Source organism: Piliocolobus tephrosceles, chromosome 1 (assembly GCF_002776525.5).
Source record: "Piliocolobus tephrosceles isolate RC106 chromosome 1, ASM277652v3, whole genome shotgun sequence".
In the NCBI taxonomy this organism is placed as follows: Eukaryota; Metazoa; Chordata; class Mammalia; order Primates; family Cercopithecidae; genus Piliocolobus; species Piliocolobus tephrosceles.
In genome coordinates this window covers 126,112,898-126,119,839 of record NC_045434.1, presented here as the reverse complement: position 1 = coordinate 126,119,839, position 6,942 = coordinate 126,112,898, and the positions used below count along the sequence as shown (strand labels likewise).

General features: G+C 36.0%; 1 long non-coding RNA gene across 1 annotated transcript; it reads left to right on the top strand.

The window, feature by feature from the left end:
- The first annotated feature begins 639 nt into the window (after positions 1–639).
- Positions 640–3,569, top strand: LOC111555103. The gene is made up of 2 exons (XR_002735414.2): positions 640–742; positions 2,264–3,569. It is a non-coding gene; the product is annotated as an uncharacterized LOC111555103 (long non-coding RNA).
- The last annotated feature ends 3,373 nt before the right edge of the window (positions 3,570–6,942 follow it).

Sequence of the window (6,942 nt, the reverse complement as noted above, 5' to 3'; positions counted from 1 at the left end):
AGGTGAACTGGGCTCAGATAAAATAAAAGCTGATGGGCATCTTAACCTATCCCTTGGGCTGACCTGAGCCCGTGATTATATTTTTGAAATTTAAAAAAAGTTGGGTTATCTTTGGAGGACAGAATTTTTTTTTTCTGCCTGTCTGTGTATCCTGTTATATATAAGCATTTCCTCCAACTGGTCTGGATGGGCAGTTTTCCTTGTGATCCTTCCATAGTACTGGTAGGGATATAAAAAGCCCAAATGCAAAACATTTCCCTAGGAACCAAATTTCTCAATCCCTACTTTGAGTTTATTTTCCTATGTAGGAAAAGGATAAGGTTCTCAGAAGAGTTTTCTCTTCCTGAGTATGTATGTTTGAGAATTGTTCTTATCCATCTCTATCTCTCACAAGAGATGGCAAACAGGAAGGGGGAGAGTTAAAAGTTCCTGAAAAAAGGGCCCTTGATGAAACTGAACTCTGTGGGTGCAAAGTGCCTGAGATCTATTAGTTTTGGCAACCCCAGTTATTCCAGTGTCTCTCATCATCTGTAAAGTTAACAAGGGCTGATAACAGATCATGAGGCAGGGTACTGGTTTGTATTTCCAGACTCATAAATATTTCAGAATACCTTTTTTTTTTTTTTTTTTTTACAACCAGATACATTAGTTTGCCAAGTATGCTGCTGGATGTTCATTCAGCACTAGTGTTTAACAAAAGCCTGGTTTTAAAATCAGAGGATATGAGTGGGGGTGCCTCGAGGTGTGCATCACTTGTTATTGTACCTGGCTTTCAAATGCATGTCCTAATTCGAGTGAGAGAGTTGGTATTTGACTTCTAGAAACTGCTGCTGTCTACCTTGAAAAATATATTGTTATGTTCTATGGGCAAAAAAGCATCAATCTTAGCTACACCTTCATATTCTTTCTCATTCTCTAGCTCTGCCAGTGCCCTTGTGTTTCTTTGTACTTCACACTATGGACAGTAGAATCAGGCACCAAAGGGTGAATTTAATTTGGAACAAACCTCTGTCTTGATAGAACTGCCTTTACCCGGGCTCAAACACAGCAACCTGCAATTTCCTGAGGCTGTGCCTCACCTAGCACTATCACAGGCTCTAAAAATTAAGTCCAGTCTCAGCATTTCTCATAGCTAACCCAACTACAGCAAAAAAGGGGTATAGACACACAAGTCAGCCAAGTAGCAATGGTTTTCTCCCTGATGTAATCAAATGGAGTGCACGGATATCACTTGATTAACAGCTGCGGTATTAATTTCCCTTTTTGGTTGCTTGACTCACAGCAAGAATCATGTCAAGGCAGCAGAGAAGCAATTAAATTGATTTTAATCTTTGTCAGAGAAGATAACATGCCTCCTTCTCTTCTCATTTAAATAATTAAAGTTTCAGTAGGTATTATTTCTGGCTTTAAAGAAATTGGTATCTTAATGTAATAGAATCCTTGTAATTATATACTTAATGGTCCTTAATAAGTTAATCATGGTTTTTCATTTAACATGTATTTTTTACTTATTAAACTTTTATTTGTTATAGTATCTTTGCTTTCAAGAAGAAGGGAGAAAACACAAAGAATGATAGATACAAAACAGTTCTGTCATTTCTTATATTAATCCTTTCAGCATTTATTTTCTTCTTCTTTCATACTGTCTTGGACTAAAATTTGAAGTAATTTTTTTACATTTTAGTTCATTTAAAAGAAGCCCACTTATTTTAATACCAACATACTTAATTTTAATAATGATAAAATTTGGGGCTTCTATGAAAACTTCTTTTAATAACAACATACTTAATTTTAATAATGATGAAGTTTTTGGCTTCCGTGAAAACTTCCTTGTAGAATATCGTATTACTTAAATTGTATTGAGTTGCTTTAAACTTAAAATTTCATTAAGATCTTAGAGAAATATTGAAAAAACATTGCAAATGGTTTTATTCCTCTTCAGTATTCAGTCAGACATTATATAGTTATTTTAATACTCACCCCAACATTGTGAGATGCATTTCAGAGAAAAGGAAATGGAGAAAAACAAATAGGGGCAAAATTCATCATAGCCTTACTCGTTAGATACTGGATTTTGGCTGTAATGCATATGTAGCCTATATAATGTTGAGCATTACATAATTTAACTATATAAGCCCCAGTTGCTACCAATGAGGGGAGTGACAGAGGAAGTGTTATCCTGGAGAAAGCCTACTTCTCAATTCAGATTCCTATCAAGAAATGAGCTTTTCACCAAAAGGTTTCAAAACTGCTTCCTTTTCAGGATGCTGAACACTGACTAAGAGGAGAGAGCACACATTACATGGAGACCATGGTCCCTGTACCAGAAACATTGAGAGTAGAGAGAAGCAAAGCCAGCATCGTGGAGCCAGTCCCTTTATCCAGGGTCTTGGAGGGATACAGTCTTCTGTAGAAATTAAATAAAGACTGAATTATTCAATGGGTATTTTGAGAAGAGAGCCACTGTAAGCTTACATACTGTGAATTGCAAAATGTTATTGCCTCTGGGTGGACAGGTTTTAAAAAGACATTTTTTTTTTCCTCCTGGCATGGCTGACAAAGGGAAGGCGGGGTGTCAATCCCGTCTTTCCCTTCCCTTGCCCAGTGCTTCTTTATGTGCACAACCTGCACAACTGCATGTGGTTTGCAAACATGCATAAGCAAAGACTAACAGCTTCTGAAACAAACTCTGAATCAAAGAGGGAGCATATTAATGCAGATGGCAGAGGAGGTGAGCAGCATGGGCAGACAGAAGCATCACAGAGACTGCAAGAAGAATGGGCCAGACCAGCTCCTAGTGGCCACACTGATTGAGAATTATCACTAGCTCTTTAGGATTTGGAAACTTGGAAACACATTATATGTTCTTCCTAGTTTGTTACAGAGTATGTGTGTGTACTTCTGTCTCTTAAAAATATTTAATTTTAAAGAATTGACATATAAAATTATATGTATTTATCATGTATAACACAATATTTTGAAGTACAGTTCTGTGTCATGAGGATATGTTCTGAAAAATCCATCAATTTTGTCATTGCATAGACATGATAGAGTGTACTTACACAAACCCAGATGGTATAAACTACTACACACCTAGACTACATAATGTAGCCTATTGCTCCTCGGCTATAAACCTGTATAACATGTTACTGTACTAAATACTATAGACACTGGTGAGTATTTGTGTATTGAAACATATGTAAACATAGAAAAGATGCAGTAAAAATATGGTATTACAATCTTATGAGACCACTGTAGTACATGAGGTCCATCATTGATTAAAATATTGTTATATGGTGCATGACTTTATATATGCATTGTGGAGTGGCTAAATCTACTTAACTAACAAATGTGATACATCACATAGTTATTATTTTTTGAGGTGAGAACACAATATCCACTCTCTTAGCATTTTTCAAGAATACAGTGTATTAACTATAGTCACCATGCTGAGTGGTAGATCTCTGGAACTAATTTCTCCTATCTAGGTGTAATTATGTACCCTTCCACCAACATCTTTTTAACCCCACCCCACAAACACCTCATAATAAAACCTCTTGTAACCACCATTTTACTCCTTATTCTATGAGAATGGCCTTCTTTGTCTCTCTTTACAGTTTTTGACTTAATGTCTATTTTGCCTGCTATTAATACAAGTATACTTACTCGTGCTCTCTTTTAGTTTCTACTTGAATAGAATATCTTTTTCTGTTCCTTCATTTTCAGTCTGTGTCTTTATAGGTAAAGTGAGTCTCCTGTAGGCAGCAGATAGTTGGGTTGGCTCCTTTTTTTTTTTTTTTTTTAATCCATTCCAGCCACTCTTTGTATTTTGATCAGAGAACTTTATCCTTTTACAACCAAGGTAATTATTAGCAGATAAGGACTTACTACTGACATTTTGTTTATTGTTTTCTCATTGTTTGATAGACTGTTGTGTGTGGTTTTTATTACAGGATGTATCTTCAGTCATTCTCAATTAATCTTAATGCTCTTGGTTCCTACATTGCTGTCAGCATTGAGGATGTTAGAGTGCAGAGTATCAAAACCAGCATTTATCAGAAAGAAAGCATGTTTACACAAACATTAAGGCATGGAAGAGGGTCAGTGGGGTGGGGGTGGAAAATGAAAGAATATCCTAGGCTGAGGAAATCACTGAAGCAAGAGTATGGTGTATATAAGCATGGGTTCTTTTAGAAACTATCTTAACACCTGATCAAATGTGGGTGTTTCTGAAAATGCTGAGCTGATTATGGCACATTCTCTGTCCTGGAGGAGCTGGATGCATTCTTACATCTACCCTATTTGATCCTCATACAAATTTTATGAATTAGATAAGAAACATCTTAATAACTAAAAGTCACTGAAGAGAGAACCTTAAAAAAAGTACTTTAAAAAAGTACACAAGACTTAAGTTTATGCAACTAACTCTAGGAATGCTGGGACTGGAACCCAGCTGCCTGGCAACTACCGTGGTGCTTTCAACTAGATCAGAGAGGGGCTAGCTTTTTCCTGCTTCTTCCCCAGGTAAGAGAGAGAGAGAGAAAAAAAGCATTATTGTTGTTATTTTATTATGATGATTATTACTATTATCAGATAGTGAGGGGTGAAGGAAAAGAGTACAGCTAGACCCTTTCATTTCTCTCTGCTAGTAGTGAATAAGTGAAAAATCCTTGCAAGGTGAGTTAGCAGATGTGAAATGCAATGAAATGTGTGTGGGGGCATAATAAAGTCAATTAAAGGAGTTCTGAGTATTTGCAGGGCAAGTTTGTTCATCTATCTCAACAACTTTAAAGATATTTTTATTTTAATAAGATAAATATTTAACTCATCTTGCCAAATAAGTTTTCTGCTAACAACCATATACCTCTCCCATAACACTAATCGCAAAGTGTATTTCTAAGGTGATTTCAGCCCTGTTTGGGCAATCAGTATTATTTACTCTATTTCTTCTAGTCCCTAGCACAAAGTCTGGGCTAGAGGATTCATTAGATCACTCAGGAAATGTTCATTGCGAACCTACTATGTGGCATTTTAGGTATTTAGGACATAGCAGTGAAGGAAGTAGATATGATTCTTTCTCTAATGCAGCTTATATTTTGATGGAATATTTTAGTATTTCTATAAATAAATAAATAAAGATATGTGTTATAAAGAAAATTAAAGAGATGTGATAATGATGAAATGGGATAATTTGTTTGGGTGCCCAGGAAGGTTTCTTTGAGGAAGTGACATTGGAACCGAGACTCAAATGTCAAGTTTCAAATGTAGGAAACAGCTTTGCATGTCTGAAAAATGGAAAGATGGATATTATGGCTTGAGGCTGAAGGGGCAAAGGAAGTGGTGTGGAGATGAGTGGAAGGATTGCAAGGTGGTCTTTTCACAGAGGAGGGTGAGGGAGCTAGGTAATGTCAAAAGCTGACTGATGTTGCTAGGCTGTCAAAAGTACCAGGCTGCAAAGATTCTCCAAAACTTAATTAAATTTAAAAATGTTTGTGCTCCAAAGGACACAATCAAGAAAGTAAAAAAATAACCTACCAAATGGGAGAAAATATTGGCAAATCATGTATCCAATAAGAGGCTTGTATTCAGAAATACAAAGGACTCTTACAATTCAATAGATAAATAAATCAATTTAAAAAGTGGGCAAAGGAGTTGAATAAATGTTTCTTTAAGGAAGAGATATAAATGGCCAGTTAACAAATGGAAAGATCCTCTTCATCTTTAGTTATCAGAGAAATGCCAATCAAATCATGAAATACTCTCTCTTACCCACTAGATGGCTAGAATTTAAAAAGTCAATAACAAGATGTTGGCAAGGGTATGGAAAACAATCCGCATACCTTTCTGGGAATGTAAATGGGAATGTTAAATGGTGCAGCTGCTTTAAATGTCAAATTGTCCAGCAATTCTATTTCTATGTATATATACCCAAGAGAAATGAAAGCATATGTCTCAACAAAAACTTGTACACAAATGGCATTATTCATAATAGCCAAAGGTGGGAATAACTCAAATGACCATTGACTGATAAATGAACAAAAAAATGTGGCATATCCATACAATGGAATTGGCCATAAAAAGGAATGAAATGCTAATACATGCTACAACATGGATGCACTTTGAAAATGTGATGGTAAGTGAAAGAAGCCGATCACAAAGGGCCACATATATCATTCCATTCATATGAAGTTTCCAGAACAGAGAATTCTATGAGTCAGAAGGTAAATTAGTAGTTGCTTGGTGGTGGGGGATGAGAAGACAGGGGCAGTAGTTAAAGGGTGAAAGGATTTATTTTTGAGGTGATGAACATGTTCTAAAATTTGCTGAGGAGATGGTTGCATAAATCTGTAAATATATTAAAAGTCACGAAATTGTATACTTGAAATGGGTGAATTGTATGGTGTGCAAAATACATCTTAATAAAGCTATTTTAAAAAAACACTAAAAAAGCTCCCAAAGCCTAAGGTACACTTTATACTACCCAAGGCTCTTCAGATAAAATTTACTACTTCCAGATTAGAATACTTTCGTGCCCAAGGGAGAATCATCAATGAGGCTATTCTTAGAACACAAAGCTTTCCTTCCTAAAATACTGGAAAGGAGCAACACCTTGAACACCACAGGAAACCCATAAATACCTAATTTGCACCACTGCATGATCAAAGCAGCTTGCTTCTTCCACTCATTAGCAACACTCAAAAATATATTCTAGCTCTTTGCCTGCTGAAAGGGATATTTACATTTGCTCTTTGCATGAACTAAATAAGCCCTGTTTATGCCTACAGTTTCTCCGCAGCTCTGGTCCACCTGAACTGTGTTTGGAAAGTAGATAGAGAGCTGTTCTGGGACAAGCACGGTGGCAGAAGGTGTGAGTGTTGTATGAGAAATCATTTAAATTAATGCATTTGGAATCATGAATTTCTTTTTTTTTTTTTTTTTTTT